This window comes from Sorghum bicolor, chromosome 5 (genome assembly GCF_000003195.3).
Source record: "Sorghum bicolor cultivar BTx623 chromosome 5, Sorghum_bicolor_NCBIv3, whole genome shotgun sequence".
Lineage (NCBI taxonomy): Eukaryota > Viridiplantae > Streptophyta > Magnoliopsida > Poales > Poaceae > Sorghum > Sorghum bicolor.
The window spans coordinates 2,466,053-2,485,496 of NC_012874.2; the positions used below are offsets into that span (position 1 = coordinate 2,466,053).

The 19,444-nt window shown below is 52.9% G+C and overlaps 1 long non-coding RNA gene across 1 annotated transcript; it reads right to left on the reverse strand.

The window, feature by feature from the left end:
- On the reverse strand, window positions 18,394–19,132 carry LOC110435504. The gene is made up of 2 exons (XR_002453210.1): window positions 18,775–19,132; window positions 18,394–18,647 (listed from the first exon to the last, which is right to left on the reverse strand). It is a non-coding gene; the product is annotated as an uncharacterized LOC110435504 (long non-coding RNA).

The window sequence follows — 19,444 nt, forward strand, 5'->3', positions numbered from 1 at the left end:
CCGCACTGACGTTGTCGCAGTAGACCAGTGCGCTCCGGGAGAGAGGGCTGTGGAGCTCGGCGAGGAGCTGCCGGAGCCAGGAAGCCTCAGCCACGCCGTTGGCGACAGCGCGGTACTCCGCCTCGGCACTGGAGCGGGAGACGACCGGCTGGCGCTTGGACAACCAAGACACCAGGTTGCCGCCTAGGAAGACGGCGTAGCCGGAGGTGGAGCGGCGGGTGTCCGGACACCCGGCCCAGTCGGCGTCAGTGTAGACGACGAGCTCGGTGGAGGACGACCGTCGGTGGAGGAGGAGACCGAAGTCGACGGAGCCGCGGAGGTAGCGAAGGATCCGCTTGAGAGCGGTGAGGTGTGGCTCCCGGGGATCATGCATATGAAGACAGATCTGCTGAACTGCATAGGTGATATCCGGCCGGGTGAAGGTGAGGTACTGAAGTGCCCCGGCAAGACTCCGATATGCAGTGGGATCTGTCACTGGGGTACCCTCAGCCTCCGATAGCTTGCCCTGTGTGTCAACCGGAGTGGAGCAGGGCTTGCAGTCAGTCATCCCAGCTCTCTCCAGGATGTCAAGAGTGTACTGCCGCTGGTGAAGGAGTAATCCAGCAGGGTGAGGCTCAACAGTGACCCCGAGGAAGTGGTGGAGCTGACCCAGATCCTTCATAGCGAACTCCTGCTGCAGTGATGCGATGATCCGTCGAAGGAGGGATTCACTGGAGGCTGTAAGGACAATGTCATCAACATAGAGCAACAGATATGCAGTCTCAGCCCCATAGTGATAGATGAACAAAGAGGTGTCTGACTTGGCCTCCACAAACCCCAGAGTCAGCAGAAAAGCAGCAAATCGATGGTTCCACGCCCGGGGGGCCTGCTTGAGGCCGTAGAGAGACTTCTTGAGCCGACACACCATGTCTGGACAAGAAGAGTCAACAAACCCCGCCGGCTGACTGCAGTAGACTGTCTCAGTAAGAACGCCATGCAGGAAAGCATTCTTGACGTCCAGCTGATGCACGGGCCACTCGCGCGTGAGAGCCAGCGAGAGCACCGTGCGGACGGTGGCCGGCTTCACCACCGGGCTGAAGGTCTCGTCGTAGTCGACACCGGGCCGCTGAGTGAAGCCCCGGAGAACCCAGCGAGCCTTGTACCGCTCAAGGGTGCCGTCAGCCCGACGCTTGTGGGTCCAGATCCACTTGCCGGTGACGATGTTGGAGGCCGGCGGTCGTGGCACCAGATCCCATGTCTGGTTGGCGAGGAGAGCCACGTACTCCTCTTCCATCGCGCGGCGCCAGTGAGGGTCCAGCAAGGCCTCGCGGACGGAAGAGGGTACCGGTGAGACCTGCGAGTCCCCAGGCATCGCCGCAAGAGCCCGGGGCTGCAGGGTCCCAGCCGCGTGTCGCGTCACCATCGGGTGAACATGACGCGGGTGTCGGTGAAGGAGCGGTGGGTGGTACACCGGCGTCACGGCCCGAGTAGCGGGGTGCCGCGGCGGCGGGGTCGGTGTCGCCGGCGGGGAAGACGTCGCCGATGGCGCAGGTGACCCCGGCGAAGAGGGGGCCACCGGCGGCGCCAGCTGGGCACGTCGCTGGTAGACGCGCACCGGCTGGGCGAAACGTGCCGGTGGGGCTGGTGTCGAAGGTACCGACCCCACGTCGGGAGCACGTCGCTGGTAGACACGCACCGGCTGGGCGAAGCGTACCGGTGGGGCCGGTGTCGAAGGTGCCGACCCGGGACCCGCGTCAGGCGCAGGGGCCGGGCCGGAAGGTGACACCTCGGGACCCGGGCAGGGTAGAGGCCCCGAGGTGTCACGGACGACAGGCGACGTAGCAGTACCTGCAGGAAACACCGGAAAAGGTGGCTCGACCACCGGGTCAGTAGGAAACACAGAGAAGAGGTCATGCTCCGAGGTGGAAGCAGGAGTGGTAGTGGTGGAAAAGGGGAAGATCGACTCGTCGAACACCACATGGCGAGATATGAGGACTCGACGAGAGGTAAGGTCGTAGCATCGATACCCCTTGTGATCCGGGGAGTACCCAAGGAAGACACAGAGAGTCGAACGGGGTGCCAGCTTGTGAGGAGCGGTGGCGGTGGTGTTGGGGTAACACGCACACCCAAAGACTCGAAGGTGATCATAGCGAGGAGGGGTACCAAAGAGAGCGTGGTGGGGTGTGGGAGCTGGACAAGCAGCGGAAGGAAGGCGGTTAAGGAGGTAAGTGGAGGTGTGCAAGCTCTCGGCCCAGAAGCGAGCAGGAAGAGAGGCCTGGAGCAGGAGAGTGCGCACGGTGTCGTTGGTGGTGCGAATCATGCGCTCAGCCTTGCCGTTTTGAGAGGAGGTATACGGGCAAGACATGCGCAGCTGGACACCGTGTGAGAGAAAGAAGGCGCGGGAGGTGGAGTTGTCGAACTCCCGACCATTGTCACACTGGACAGCCTTGATAGTGAGGCCGAACTGTGTGGACACCCAAGCGAAAAAGTGGACAAGCGCGGGGAAAGCATCAGACTTTGCACGTAAAGGAAAAGTCCAGGAATAATGAGAATAATCATCCACCACCACAAGATAGTACTTGTATCCAGAAATACTGATGACAGGAGAGGTCCATAAGTCACAATGTACAAGATCAAAAATGCGGGCCGCATGAGAAGAAGAACTAGAAAAAGGAAGACGAACATGACGGCCCAGTTGGCACGCATGACACAAATGCTCATCGTGAGCCCGAGTACATCGAATATCGGAACTACGACTAAGCTGCATCAAAGCATCACGTCCAGGATGGCCGAGACGCCGGTGCCAAGTAGTGGAGGTAGTGGTGGTGAAGGCAGCTGACAAAACCGGCGAAGGAGGCGAGGCAGAAGCCGGAAAGCGAAGAGTGTAAAGGGGCCCCGTGCTGTCACATCGGAGCAGAGGACGCCGGGAAGCCAAATCCTTCACAGTAAGACCAGAAGAGTCAAACTCTACAGAACAAGAGTTGTCAGCTGTAAAACGACGAATAGAAAGAAGATTGTGAACCATAGAAGGAGCAACAAGAACATCAGGAAGACGAAAGGAACCATGGGGGCCGGCAGCACCCACAGAGGTGACAGGAAGACAAGACCCATTAGCGACCATAATGGACGAAGGGAGAGATGGAGAAGGAGGGCGAACAGAAGAAAGTATACCGGGGTTAGGAGTGGTGTGGTAAGTAGCCCCAGAGTCGGCGACCCACTCCGGCCCGACTGGAGGTGTCAGGGTCATGGTGCTGAAGGAGTGCGCCAAGGCCGCCTGGTCCCAGCCGGCGGACCCGGGCAAGGGCGTCGGTGGAGTAGCCCACGAGGACGCGGGGAACGGGGCCGCCCACGGGGTCACTGAGGGGAACCCCGGGGGAGCACCCGCGAGCATGGCTGCCGGCGGGCGAGGCTCGCCACCGGAAGCCTGGAACGGCCACATGGAGATGCGCCCTGACCATGGGTGGTTGTAGGATGGCCAGGGTGCACCTCGTGGAGGTGGCAGCGGCGTCGTGTTGCCCCCACGACCTGCTCCACGTCCCCCACCACGACGACGGCGACCGCCACGGCCCCCCCCACCCCCGCTCGGCCCGGGGGGAAGAGGACCCAGAAGTGACGACTGTGGTGGGGCGGCGGGACGAGGTGGAGGAGTGGCAGCGAGAGCAGTCGAGGAGGACGACGAGGACCCCGAAGCGGAGGTGGACCCAGGCTGTAGGCCCTGAGTAAGCTCCTCCATGACAAGGTCGTCACGGACCTGCAGGAAGGTGGGGAAGGGCCGCTGCCTGGTGATCCACGTCCGGAGGTAGGAGTAGCGGTCACTGAGCCCGCGGAGAACGTTGAGGACCAAGATGCGGTCCTCCACAGGCCAGCCGAGGTCGCCGAGGGAGTCCGCCATACCCTTCATCTGGCGGCAGTACTCGCTGACGGAGAGGTCGCCCTGGACGAAGGTGCGGAAGCTCGCGTCGAGCCGCAGAGCCCGGGCTTCGGCGTTGCCCAGGAACTGGCCCTCGAGTGCTAGCCAGGCCCCGCGAGCGCTCGGGGTGTTGCGGACGAGGTCGTGGAGGTCCAGGGAGATCGTCCCCAGAATCCAGGACAGGACGACGCTGTCGAGGCGAAGCCACGAGGGGGTCGGGACCGCCCCCGCGGTGTCGAGGAGGACGTGGTCGTCGAGGGCGTAGCGGCGGAGGGTGAGGAGGACCAAGTCCCTCCAGCGAGCGTAGGAGGGCGACTCGGGCTCGAGGACGACCGGGACGAGGAGGCGGATGTTTTGGACGCCCCCTGCCTAGTAGTGGAGCTGCACTACGTGGGGGTCGGCCGGATCGTGCCAGACGACCGAAGTCGATCCCGAGGACGTGGTCCCGACGTCAGGCGAGGCTGGAAGGCCGAGGAACTGCTCGGCGTCGGCGATCTGGCGGGCCAAGGCGTCGGCCGCGTCGCGCTCGCGTTCCCAAGCGAGAGCGGCCTCACGCACGCGGGCCCGGCCCTCCGCAGCCGCAGCCCGAGCAGTGACGAGAGCAGCGATGAGTGTGGAGTCCGGACGATGCATCACAGGCGGCGGAGGCGGTGCAGGGAAGGGGGCTGCGCCCACAGCTGCACGCGGGCCGGCAGCAAGCCCCCTGGACAGGGCGCCTCCGGCTGTGAGCAGCGTCCTGGGCAGATCGGTCATGTCCAAGGGCATGCCAAGGCCTGCAGCAATGGCGGCAGCCGCTCCCCGGGCGTAGGCTGCTGCGGCGGCGTCGTCGTTGGTGCCCAGCTGGAGCTCAGAGGCGGCCGCGGCGTCCTCGGCGGCGTCTGCACGCGTTCCGTCCACAGGGGCGCGGTCCTGGTGCGCCCCGCGCGCTGCTGCCGCGCGCGCAGCCGCCATCGCGGCCTCCCCGCGCGCCGCGGCGTCCGCGCCCGCTGGCTGCTGCAGGGGAGGGCGGGGTTGGCCACCCGCGGCGGCGGCGGCGGCGTCTGGTTCGGCGCCCGCGACGGCCGCCAGGAGGAGGGAAGGGCGGGCCGCGTCCGCTGGCTGCGCGTCCGCGTGCATCGCGGCCTCCCCGCGCGCCGCGACGTCCGCGCCCGCTGGCTGCTGCAGGGGAGGGCGAGGCTGGCCACCCGCGGCGGCTCGGGCCCAGGACGGGTAGGGGAGCGCCGGAAACTGCTGGAGGTAGGGAAGAGGAGGAGGTGGAGGAGGTGCCCGGCCTGCCATGGCGGCGGCGGCCGGCCGGCGGCGGCGGCTGGTTGCCTGCAGGCGGCTGGGAGGAAAACCTAGGCTGATACCATGTTAGAATTAGGGTTTCTCATTAGTTGAGCTAACCCTAACCAGGGTGCCATATAATTAGGGATACATGGGCCTCATGGGCCTAGCCACATGGGTCTGTTACACACATACTCCAACAGGTTCTTTGGAAGTGAGGTTAGAATTTTTTTCCCTCCCCTCTGCAATCTGGTCACCTTTCCATCCAGTAAGTTAACAAAACTCTTTTGGTTTACTAATTTACAATTGTATATGTATGCAACACATACAGGCAGTTTGGATTTGGACACTTGTAAAACACATGAACCCCTAACATTGGGGATGCAGCGGCGGGCACTACATATTTCTAGCACACACCCATTGCTACTCCTTCTATTCTTGTGAGTAGCATTTTTTTCAGTCATCTATGGTAACAAGATGTCCTGTCGAAGTTTGATGCTTTTTGGAAAGTAGCATGAGGCTGCCCGGGGGATCTCTGTTGACATAGCATTATTACTGTATCCTAGTGTTCTTGCTGTCATCAGGCTGAATCTGTAAACATGTGAAATGCTGCATGTTAAACAGTTTGATCTAAGATGCACTTCAGTAGTCCGATTGTATCAAACCGAATACATGGTCTGGTACTAGTAGCATGCTTCATCAACACATGGTCTGTAATTCTAAAATCAACACATGATCTGGTACTGGTAGCATGGTTAATCAGCAACATATTTCCAATTTTAACCGAATTCTCCGCAGATTTGTTCCTCCGATGCTGTTGTGATGCTGAATTCTGAAACAGCATGGAGGTTGAGCTCCTCCCACGCCACTGTGTCAAAAAGTTGGGAGTTGGGGCCAATCCAAATCGGAGCCCATTTGTCTGAAGTTGGGAGTTGCTGCCCTCAGCTGAAGCAGGTGAATACCACCAGCTCCTGAGCTGCTCCATCTAGAAAAGAGGCAGCGGAAGCCTCCTCTGGTTCTCACTGGCTTCATTTTAAAGCTGGCCACCGGCAACATGAAGGGAGGGCCCAGGTCAGAGCTCACAAGTCGACCATTGGGTCACCTCACCTGGTTCACCACTCAATCTGGCGGCAAAATTTGGATCCAAGGACTACGAGTACCCGGTCACAGCATGGACTCTGGTCAATACTTTGTTTCTCTCAGAACTCCCTAATCCAATATTTTGTAGAAGCCTCCTCGCGATTGACATTTATTTCCTTTTGCGACCAATATTTGCAGGAAAAAACCCCTTTAACTTGCATAAAGCCACTGCTCCTGTCTTGTCTACACAAGTGAAGTTCCATTGATTTGTCTGGTTCGCTTTAACATCTGTTCACAAATTTCAATGATATAAGACCTGTAACTGAATGACTTTCAGGTTGCTAAAATTCATTGTGTTTCCAGTAGAGGCTTTCTTTAGCCTCTCTCTGCCTTATGAGATTCATTAGTTGAAAGTGGATTACATTGTGGCACAAGGCTGTTTAATTTGTTCTAATCTAAAAAAATTGAATTGTCAAAGTCATGCCACTGGTTGGTTTAGGAAGAGAAATTTCGATATTTGAAGGGCAGTGGAAGCTGGAAGAGTGACATGGACAAAAGTTTGTCATGAACTTAAGCGTGAATCAAGGATGAGAGCTTCTTGGGTTTGGCACCATACCACCAAATAAAATATGGTCATTAGGCTTATTCTTTGATTAGTTTGCGTAGTCATTTTGAACTAGAGGCCATGCTTTGCTTTATGTGTTGCTTCCTCGTATGTTAAATCTGCAGTAGTACTTTTTTATACATGTTAAGTGTTAGAGTATGAGTGATTCAGGCCCATGTGGCTTGGCCCATGAGACCCATGTATGGCAACAATATGGCCACCCTGGTTAGGGTTGGCCTAGGAATGGAAAATCAGTTGTCCAACATGGTATCCAGCTAGGGTTCTCTCCTTCCCTCCCTCCCAGCCCAGCCACCAGCCGCCGCCGGCGGCAGGCAAGCCGCCGCCGGCCATGTCTGCTCCTCCCCCTCCTCCTCCTTCCTCCCCACCCTATTTCCATTAATTCCCTCCCCTGTCTACCTCCTCCTGGGCGCAGATCGACGCGCTGGCCCGCGCCGCCGGCCACGCAGCGTCCGCGTCCGCCGACCACGCCGCGACGCGCGCCAGGCCACCTGCGACGCCGCCCGCAGGCCAGGCCGCGCACGCGCCCCTGCTCATGGCCGCGGGGACGCTCGCCGCGCCTGGCGCCGGCGCTAACGCCGGGAACGAGGAGTCCCCTGTCCTCCCAGGGGCGCCCACCGGGGATCCAGCCGCCGTGGCTGCCTACACCCGGGCTGTCGCCGCCGCCGTTGCAGCCGGTCTGGGAGTCGTGCGCCCGCCAGGCGCCCTGCCAACCGCGCCCGAGACAGGAGCCGCTCGTCCGCCCGGTAGTCTGCACGACGCGTACGCGCCAGGCGCTCGCCCGCCACGGGGCGCACCCGCCCGTCCGTAGAGGGCTGCTCCACCCAGCGCCGCCGCCGTCGCCTCCCTCCTCCTGGCCGCGGCTGCCGTTCTCCCTCCTCCCTCGCTGCGCGCAGGCGCAGCCAGTCCTGGCGCGAGCGCGGGCCCAGCGCGCCCTCCAGGCATAGGTGCGGCTGCTCCAGTCCAGCGGCATCTCCGCCACGGCGCGCACGTCCCCGCACCGCCCCCTGTGCCGCCCGATTCTCTACTACACGCAGCGGGCACCGGCGTGCCCCTCCCTGGCGCTACTGCCTCCGCCCTCGCCACCGCCCTCATCGCCGCCCGGGCTGAGCGAGGGTTGGGGGGGCCGCTTGACGCGTGCCTGGGCACCGGCGTGCCCCTCCCTGGTGCGGCTGCCTCCGCCCTCGCCGCCGCCCGGGCTTCTCCTCTTGGCCCTCCTCCCTCCGAGCCGAGCGGGGGTTGGGGGGGGCCGTGGTGGCCGCTGTCGCCGCTAAAGTAGAAGCGGTGAACTTCGCCAGCCGGAGGCCATGCTCGGAGGTGCTCCTCCGGTGTTTCCCTCCGCATCCCTGTGGCCTCCACCTCCCGGCACCTTGCCTGGGCCTGTCGGTTGGGACCCGGCGGCCTGGGCATCTTTCCACACCCCATGGTCGCGGGCCATGTGGCCTCTCCTGGCTCCCGGAGGTGCGCTTCTTCGCCCGGCGGCGGCCATGCTCGCTTGTGCCCCTCCAGGGTCTCTCTCCGCGTCTCCAGGGGCTCCACCTCCCGGCGTCTCACTTGGGCCTATCGGTTGGGATCTGATGGCCTTGGCCACCTCTTTCAGCGCCATGACTCTGACACCTCTTGTCGGGCCACACTGGGTCGCCGACTCGGGAGCCACTTACCACACCACTCCCGACCCGGGTATCCTCTCCTCCGTTCAATCGCCTTCTTCCTCTCATCCTTCGTCCATCATGGTTGCCAATGGCTTGTGTCTTCCTGTCACATCTATGGGTACCGCTGGCGCTCATGGCTCCTTTCGCCTTCCTGACGTTCTTGTTGCCCCTTCTATGGTTCACAACCTTCTTTCTATTCGTTGATTTACAGCTGACAATTCTTATTCTGTTGAGTTTGACTCTTCTGGTCTTACTGTGAGGGATTTGGCTTCCCGGCGGCCTCTTCTCCGTTGCGACAGCATGGGGCCCCTTTACACCCTTCAGTTTCCGACCTCTGCGTCCTCTTCCTCGCCTCCTGTTCTGTCAGCTGCCTTTGCCACCACACCTTCCTCCACTACTTGACATCGTCGTCTCGGACATCCTGGTCGTGATGCTTTGACGCAACTGAGTCGTAGTTCCGACATTCGGTGCCCTCGGGCTCACGATGAGCACCTGTGTCATGCGTGCCAACTGGGCCGTCATATTCGTCTTTCCTTTTATTCTTCTTCCCGTACCACTCGTGTGTTTGATCTGATTCACTGCGACCTTTGGACCTCTCCTCAGCATTTCAGGCTACAAATACTATCTTGTGGTGGTCGATGATTTCTCTCACTATTCATGGACTTTTCCCTTGCGTGTGAAGTCTGAGGCTTTCCCCACCCTTCTGCACTTCTTCGCCTGGGTGTCTACTCAGTTCGGTCTTAACATCAAGGTTGTTCAGTGTGACAATGGTTGGGAGTTCGATAACTCCACCTCCCGTACCTTCTTTCTCTCTCACGGTGTCCAGTTGCGCATGTCTTGTCCATATACCTCCTCTCAAAACGGCAAGGCTGAGCGCATGATTCGCACCAACAACGACACCGTGCGCACCCTTTTGCTTCAGGCCTCGTTTCCTGCTCGCTTCTGGGCTGAGAGCTTGCACACCTCCACTTACCTCCTTAACCGCCTTCCTTCCGCTGCCTGCCCAGCTCCCACGCCACACCACGCTCTCTTCGGTACCCCTCCTCGCTACGATCACCTTCGTGTCTTTGGGTATGCGTGTTACCAGAACACCACTGCTACCGCTCCTCACAAGCTGGCTCCCCGTTCGACTCTCTGTGTCTTTCTTGGGTACTCCCCGGATCACAAGGGGTACCGATGCTACGATCTTACCTCTTGTCGAGTCCTCATCTCTCGTCATGTGGTGTTCGATGAGTTTGTCTTTCCCTTTTCCACCACCACAGCCGCCTCTGCTTCCACCTCAGAGCTTGACCTTTTCTCTGTGTTTCCCACTGACCCGGTGGTCGAGCCACCTTTGCCGGTGTTTTCTGCAGGTACTGCTACGCCGCCGGTCGCCCGTGACACCTCGGGGCCGGTACCCTGCCCGGGCCTCGAGGGGCCACCTTCCGAACCGGTCCCTACGCACGACACGGGTCCAACTCTGGACCCACCGGCACGCTTCGCCCAGCCGATGCACGTCTATCAGCGCCGTGCCCATCACGCGGGTCCCGGCCAGACGACTCCGGCCCCACCAGCGCGCTTCGCCCAGCCGGTGCGCGTCTACCAGCGACGTGCCCGACTGGCGCCGCTGCCTCCGCCGCCACTGGTGGCCCCCTCTTCGCCGGGGTAACATACGCCACCGGCGTCGTCTTCCCCGCTAGCGACACCGACACCGCCGCCAGCGACACTGACACCGCCACCGCGGCCCCCAGCTGTCCGTGTCGTGACGCCGGTGTACCACCCACCGCTTCTTCACCGACACCCGCATCATGTTCACCCTATGGTGACGCGACATGCGGCTGGTACACTGCAGCCCCGGGCTCTTGCGGCGATGCCCAGGGACTCGCAGGTCTCCCCGGTACCCTCTTCCGTCCGCGAGGCCTTGCTGGACCCTCACTGGCGCCACGCGATGGAAGAGGAGTACGCGGCGCTCCTCGCCAACCAGACATGGGATCTGGTGCCACGACCGCCGGGCTCCAACATCGTCACCGGCAAGTGATCTGGACTCACAAGCGCCGGGCTGACGGCACTCTCGAGCGGTACAAGGCTCGCTGGGTTCTCCGGGGCTTCACTCAGCGCCCCGGTGTCGACTACGATGAGACTTTCAGCCCCGTGGTCAAGCCAGCTACTGTTCGCACGGTCCTCTCGCTGGCCCTTACTCGCGATTGGCCCGTGCATCAGCTGGACGTCAAGAATGCCTTTCTGCATGGCGTTCTTATTGAGACAGTCTACTGCAGTCAGTAGGCGGGGTTTGTTGACTCTTCTCGTCCCGACATGGTGTGTCGGCTCAACAAGTCTCTCTACGGCCTCAAGCAGGCCCCATGGGCGTGGAACCATCGGTTTGCCGCTTTTCTACTGACAGTGCGGTTTGTGGAGGCCAAGTCACACTTCTTTGTTCATCTACCACCATGGCACTGAGACTGCATACCTGCTGCTCTATGTTGATGACATTGTCCTCACAGCCTCCAGTGAGTCCCTCCTTCGACGGATCATAGCATCACTTCAGCAGGAGTTTGCTATGAAGGATCTGGGTCGGCTCCACCACTTCCTCGGGGTCACTGTTGAGCCTCATTCTGCCGGATTACTCCTTCACCAGCGGCAGTACACTCTTGATATCCTGGAGCGTGCTGGGATGACTGACCGCAAGCCCTGCTCCACTCCAGTTGACACATAGGGCAAGCTATCAGAGGATGAGGGTACCCCAGTGACAGATCCCACTGCATATCGGAGTCTTGCCGGTGCACTTCAGTACCTCACCTTCACCCGGCCGGACATCACATATGCAGTTCAGCAGATCTGTCTCCATATGCATGATCTCTGGGAGCCACACCTCACCGCTCTCAAGCGGATCCTTCGCTACCTCTGCGGCACCGTCGACTTCGGTCTCCTCCTTCACCGACGGTCGTCCTCCACCGAGCTCGTCGTCTACACTGGCGCCGACTGGGCCGGGTGTCCAACACTCGTTGCTCCACCTCCGGCTACGCCGTCTTCCTAGGCGGCAACCTGGTGTCCTGATCGTCCAAGCGCCAGCCGATCGTCTCCCGCTCCAGTGCCGAGGCGGAGTACCGCGCTGTTGCCAACGGCTTGGCTGAGGCTTCCTGGCTCCGGCAGCTCCTCGCTGAGCTCCACAACCCTCTCTCCCGGAGCACGCTCGTCTACTGCGACAACGTCAGTGCAGTGTACCTTTCCACCAACCCGGTGCAACACCAGAGGACCAAGCATGTGGAGATCGATCTACACTTCGTCCGTGATCAGGTCGCCATCGGCGATGTTCGGGTCCTCCACGTCCCGACCACCTTCCAGTTCGCCGACATCTTCACCAAGGGTCTCCCGTCCTCGACCTTCACCGAGTTCCGCTCCAGCCTCCACATCACTAGTGGCTAGTTGCTTCTGTGGGGGGCTCATGTGTTGTACTTCTTTTCGTGTCCAGTCTGCAAACTTCGCTGCGCCGGTAGTTCAGACTGTGAGGGGGTGTTAGAGTATGAGTGATTCAGGCCCATATGGCTTGGCACATGAGGCCCATGTATGTCAACAATATGGCCACCCTGGTTAGGGTTGGCCCAGGAATGGAAAATCAATTGTCCAACATTAAGTTTGATTCACCGTTCTTTCTATTTTGTGTGCATGAAGTATAAGATACTATATTCCTAAAAGATGCTTCAGAACTGTGAAGGTTGCATGCTATGCTAAAATCATTGGGATTAAGTAGCATAAATTGCATGCCAATTTCTTCTAAAAGGATATGGTGGCGCGTCTGATTTTTCTTCTTTGATATAATTTTCAAGACATACATGACTCAGGCAACTTGTAAAATGCTGCATCAAGCCTCTGATTCTACAATTTACACGTACCTCAGATATTGTCAAGTTGATTGTTCTCCAGATTGAAAACAAAGGCTGTAGCACCCTCATCTATACCCTTCTTCGTGTCTCTGTTTTGTACTAGGTTCCCATGGTGTAAATAACTGAAACCGCTATTATTGTGGTAGTTATGAAACTGAATTTCTTTGGTACTTCATATAATATATCATACATGCTCTTCTGTTTTGTTCTCTTAGCTTTACCACTTCGCAGCTGGAAGCAGCCAAATGTTTGATGACATTCCTCTGCAAATGCTATCTAATTAAAGTGGATGTGGTTGTAGTGCTACCCTAGGACAATGCAGTAAATTTAAGCCCTTTGGTCCGTTAAGGATTAGTGTGAGTGTTTTAGTGAGGTCTCATTTCCAGTGATCTAATATCAATACTTTTCTTAAGACTGCAAGCCTCCTTTGCTTCTACTTATTTTAATGTCCTTAACATGAACTTGTTAGATTGATACACTGGCACTTGTTTTCAGTAATTAGATTGTGCACCATTATGCAACAAATTATTCTTCCATTATCCCTTTTCCCTCATCATTTGTATCAGTCTATGTCCTAGCTACATAATTATTTGTTCGAATTAAATTTTTTCCTGCTAAGTAACCCTCCAATATTTACATCGAATTCCACCAAATGCATCAAAAAATGGTTGACTAATTTGCTACTACCTACTCTTATTTATTTGGGATTCACGATACGGTGGCATCCTTCTCACAGTTTCCAGAAAAACTGTTCATTTCAATTGCGTATAGGCTTCATTTCTAGGAATATTAATATGTGTAGGCTGGATAAGTTTGATTCAAACATGAAATGTCAACAAGCAACTGGATAGGTAAATGCAACTCCCTTTTTTTTTAAAAAAAAGATATGTAAGTGATTGCATTACTTATGATCACAGAACATAAATTCAGTTCATGTCAAAATTGGTGAACAGGCAGCATGGTAGTGTATCTCAGTAAACCTTGGGAACATGCCATGGATCTTTCCCATGAATTTATAAGGATTTCTGTTGTTAGAAATCCCATTGCATTTCCTACTCTTTGTTTATTTTAAATTTTCAGGCATAATTCATTCATGATACGAGTTCCAACATGATTGGAGTTACTAGCCCATTTGAAAACTGGTCTGTGCCTGCTATAACAAGATTTTGCAAAATAAATGTCCACTGGAACGAGAAATGTGGCTGATATGGGAGAAGTAGAGATGAGCCCCATTGTTTTACTCTGATATCATCTTGCTGCATATTCTTTTTATAGTATTTGGAAGCTATGCTGATGCTTTGGCAAGGCATGATACACAAGAGTGTCTGCTATTCAAGTAACTTCTCTTATTTCACCTCTCTGGTCTCTTAAGCTGTTGCAGAAGACATGACGACCGAGACAAAATCGACTTGATAGTGTACTCAAACAAAACGGTGGCCAATGTTTAACTTCTCTCATCATCATGCAGGACATGGTAACACGACCGGCAAGGGAAAAAGTGTTATTGGGCAAAGAAGCCGACGCGAAGACGATGCATTCCCAGGAAAATCATCTCAAGGAGCTCCAAGCTTGGTAGCTTGGACTCAGGCTTTGTTTAGTTCTCAAAAAGTTTTGCAATTTTTTTTAGATTCCCAGTCACATCGAATCTTATGACACACGCATAGAGCATTAAATATAGATAAAAAATAACTAATTACACAGTTTAATTGTAATTTGCGAGATGAATCTTTTGAGCCTATTTAGTCCGCGATTGGACAATATTTGTCAAATACAAACGAAAGTGCTACAGTGCTTATTTTACCAAAAAAATAAACTAAACATGGCCTTAAAAGCTGAAATCACCAACCTCAAGATTGCATTGGAATCAGCTCGTTCTCAAGGAAAGGTGTAGATGAGAGGGGTCTTGTATTCGAATCGGTTTGGTTGTTTAAGGAATTGTAGTTGTTAGTTGTCAATGGTGAAACCTCAAGATTGCACTGGAATCGGTTTGATGTTGAGACTTTGAGAAGAATAGCCTCCTTTGGCCTTTCTGCAAGTCTTTTGCTATTCAGTCAGTGTTCTCATTTGGAAGACATAAGCGCACAAGGCCTTTGTGAACTTATCTGGTTTGGCTAGTTGCCTATATTATGTTAGTTGGTCCTAATAGCACACAAGAATGAGTCGATAAGAAATCAGAGTGCATCGAATCTCTGTGATGGCTTCATGTAAGCATGACTGTTACTGTGGTGCTGACATAACGTTCAGACGGACGGACACATAAGACAGCACAGCATGTGCATCAATCAAGATGTGGCAGAACCTCCTGAATTAAGTGGTCCACATGCACCCATCATTGTCCCAAAGACTTCTGATCGACGTGCACGAGTTCCAAATGACTCAAGAAGTCTGTCGGGTGTCCTCGGGAAACCCGAATCATCCACGTTACATTCTTTACAAGAATTCCCTCATCAAGCATTACAGTATTACAACATTTTCATAGATAAGATAAATCAGAGTAAAAGCGGAAAGTTTACATAACAAAGATTGCAACTTAAGTTCAAAGGTTACAAACCATAAGTATTTGGTACATAAAAGGTTCGGAACTTATTATTACATAAACCATAGATCACACAACAAGTTTTACTTGCCCAAGGTCACACATCAGATTCCTCATCATCACTCTCCTCCACAAGAGTAAAGTAACAACGACCATCAAAAGGATTATCAAAGGGTTCACCTGCAACAGGGGTTAATAAACCCTGAGTACAAAAGTACTCAACAAGACTTAACCGACTATAAAAGAGATGAAGACTCAGGTATGCAGGCTATAGGGATTCAAGGCAAAGCTTTAGCAAGATCAAAGCATATCTTTTGCATAAAAGCTTACTAAGATTTAAAACCTACTTTCAAGTTTTAACTCAAGGTTATCATTTATGACTAACCAAATTATTATCAAACTTTCATAAGCAAACCATATCTTTCTTATATCAAAGATTCACTTATTACTACGATGATGGGGTGAGGATTGAGGCTCCATATCCGAGGAAACACGGCGATTCGAATCGATTAAACCCAGCTGGGGATTCAGTACCACACGACATATGTAGAACTTAATCTTGCATATGTCAACCTTTTCTATAGATCCTCCCATACAAGAACGGGTCCAGCGTCACCCGAGAGTACAGTACACCACCATCCTACAGCCAATCTAGATGTTTCCCGGTCATCTCAGATCCGTAAGGTGGGTACACGCTACTCTCGCCATCTTTCCACTCCCAGTACGCGGTTAGCCGTTCTCCAGTATCGGAATAGCTATAGGTAAGGCTTACCACCGCATGTGGGCTGTACTCAAAGTTCTCAATCACAACAGGCCAATCAACGGTACGGTCCTTAATCGACACAGTTGGAGACACTACTTTAAGACTCCATTCTTAAAGCAAGTCCACCGACCGGTCTCAAGTTGAAACATTATTGACCATAAAAGTATGCCACAACAACCCTTCAAACTTTTTCATTTGAAAACTTATCTAATAAGCAGGGCTAAGCATACTACGTATTTTCATAAAACAAGTATCAAGGTTAATATTGAAACAATCAAGGTAGATAATGCAGCAAATAGGATTCACTCAACTCCTATTCACCTAATGCATCATATTAACTCAAGTGATATAAATAACTTTATGAAAATACAAGGATAGGGTTTAATGTCCGGGGCTTGCCTTGACCGGAAGGGAAGTTCGGCAACTCAGCAAAACCCGAAGGATCCACGAACTCGGAAGCAACCCACTGAGGATCAGATTCTTCCGGAGCGTATTCTATACGTAAAAGTGCATATGCATGATTATGATATACTCATGGCATACTAAAGACAGGTTACATGTTCTTGGATGACAACAACGAACATGACTATCTCGAGTACAATTTACCTTCATGGTAAAGAAACAAAATAATCTAGCTATCAAAGCATAGACTATTACTAAGCAAACTTTATCATTTTTATTAAGCAATTTTGGGTATCTATTAAACAACAAAGATCATTTATATGAAATAAACCATAACCAGGGAGCATATCATGCTAAGTGACCACTGGTTGTCAATCAGTCCAAAATATAACACAAAGCCTAAATGAATTAATTATTTCTATTTCTTTTATAAGCATTTTAAATAGCTTTATTAAGAAACAGAGCATACTTTATCAAACAGAGCTGAAATTAATCCTGAAGCTAGATAACAATAACACAATTTCACATATTAAATTTCATGATTTTTGGATATACCTATAATTTATTAAAAATCATAGAAGGTTGATCTATTAATAAACAGAGGCAATTTAAATATATATGAAAGTTACCAAAAAAAATAAAACCTAACATTTTTCTTATGCTCTATCCATTTTATGGAAGCTATACAAAAATTTTCACAATTTTTGAACCAACATATGATTTAATACATAAAATCAAACATGAATCAAAAATTGCAGAAAAGAAAAAAAGAAAACGCTACTGCCACGAGCTGGCCAGGAACTCGGCCTGCTGGCCGGCCTGCTCCCGCTCGGCCCAAGCGGGCACTGCGCGCGCCACCCCCTCCACTCAGGCGTCGCTGACAGCGGGCCCCCGCTGTCAGCTTCGCCTTCAAGCTCCCGCCCCCGCTCCGGTGAGCTCTAGCTCCGTGCTGGTGAGTTCCCGGCTTCTGCGGCGAGGCAAACTAGCTCCCAAAGCTCCTTGCGCACCCGTAGACCCTCTTCTCACCCGCTCTTCCCTACCCTAGCCCCTGCGACCACGGGCACGGCGGACGGCCGTCTCGGCCGAGCCAACGCCGGCCGCTACGCTTGAGTAAAACGCGAATTGAGTAGCGCAACAGCATCAGAGGCTCACCGCGATCCCAAAGGAGCAAGAAGCAGACGCGGAGAAGCTCGGGGTGATGCTGACCACGGCGAGGAGCTCACGGCGGCGCTTCGGTCGGGTTTGGGGAAGAAGGGATCGGGTGGAGAGCTCTGGTGAGTTAGCGCTTGCGCTCGGGGGCGCAATCGAAAGCCGAGAACTTGGCGAAGCTGGTGGAGTGCTCGGGGGAAATGGAAAGGAATCAACCGAGGCGAATTTTGAAGGCACAGAGGGGTCGCCGGAGTTGGGTGAGAAGAAAAAAGACAAGACGGCCGCTCAGGGGAAACACCGAGGAGAAGGATGAGCACGTCGGGGCCGTGTCCACTTCACGGCGGACACGCGCAGCCAAGCAGCTGCGTGGTCCGGTGCGTGGCAGCACGCGCGAGAGCGGTGCCTGCCCGCTCTGCAACCGCGGTGGACGAGCTCGTGATCCCCATTGGATCACTGTAGCTCTCCCTTATCTCCTCTCTTTTGTTTTTTGTGAAAAATTGACCAAACCTTGAATAGAAGTCAAAAATCTGCCAAAATAAGAGTTGTGCAAAAATTGATGAGCTACAAAACATCTTTAAGGGCCCAAGACTGATTTCAAATGGAAAAGGATGAATTTGAGCCAAACAGTTTGAAATCCAAATCTCAAGTTGGGAAGAATTCAAATTTTTAATTGGGGCAGATTAGAAATTCCAAAATTACTTTTGATTTTCCAAAACAACTTGAAAAACTCCCAACATGAAAGTGGTTCAACTTTTCAAGCCCTACAACTTTCATGTTGACCATTTCTCAAAATTCCAAATAGATTTTGAATTGGAGATTCAAATTAGAAAAGGGGACACTTTCCGGAAATCTGTATTTTCAAAATTACTTTGAATTTTGTACTGAAACTTCAAAAACTCAAAACACCAAAGTTGTACATCTTGACAAGACCTACAACTTTGCTTTTGAACTCAACTTCAAATTTTGCTTAGTTTTTGAATTGCACAAAAGGGGTAAAACTAGGATTGAAAATCAGGGTTTCCCCCTTAAGCTCTCGGAAACTTTCACCCAAAAGTTTTTAAACTCCAACACCAGCATCCATACACAAAATAAGCACACTTTGACTTCCTAAACACATTCATCCAAATTAAACTTATTTTAAGTTAATGCATCAGGGTTTACTTAACAAACAAACTATGCAATGCTCATGATGACATGTTATGTTTTAGTTCGCTTAACACCAGAGTGTTACACAAGAGCCAATAAACCCAGGTGCCAAAATTAATCTCATCTCATATATATACAGAAATTGGATCTAAAGTTGACAAATACTGATTCTACCATCGTCAGATTCAATGCTTTACCTAGTCATCAAATTTCCAATTTACAATCTCATTTTATTCAGAGGGAGCGGCTCGCTGTTGGCGGACTTGTGTGTGTGTCAGCGGTCTGCCAAAGACAAGGAAAATATGAATCAACAAAGGAAGTGCCACCGTTGCAAGACAGTTTAAATGGCTCTTATAAAGATTTAAGATAAGAAACAAGAAGTAAACAAAAGTTATGGAAAGATGATCACCTCATTTCAGACCATTGGCCCATAGGAAATTTAGCAAAATATCTTCATTCTACAACAGAGATCCTCTTTTCATTTGAATATACCCCAGGTCTGTGTCTGCTGTCAAATTCAAAAGCTGCAAACATTGAATAAATTACATCCATTTCAAATTGTGCCACTTTTACATCTCTCAGCTAGAACTCTGCAGGCGACACAATCAAAGGCTAAGTTGAATCTACAGTATATACTACTATTTATTCTCTTGATGCCAGAGCCTACCCATATACTGTAGACAACTCAGAATTCTGAGACTTCACTGTTAACCATTCAACCGTGCCCCCTCCACTTTTATCCGGGCTTGGGACCGGCATTGGCAGTGTTAAGCAACCCCCCCCCCACCCACCCACCCACCTACACTACCCCCTAATGTAAAGTTGTAAACAAGAAAAAAAATACAAACGACTACCAAGCAAAGATAACCAAAGGCAGCTGAAGCAAATGCAGTCATCATCAGGAGAATATGCCTGGAACCAAAGAAGCACAATTAAGTGAAATTCATTTAACAGTACTCAAGTTTGCAATCAGGTGACTCGATATGATCATCGCCACACCAAAGCAAGGAAGCACTTCATCATTACAAAATAGAACCAACGGCAATACAGCATATTGACATCACAGTTCTATTAGCAGA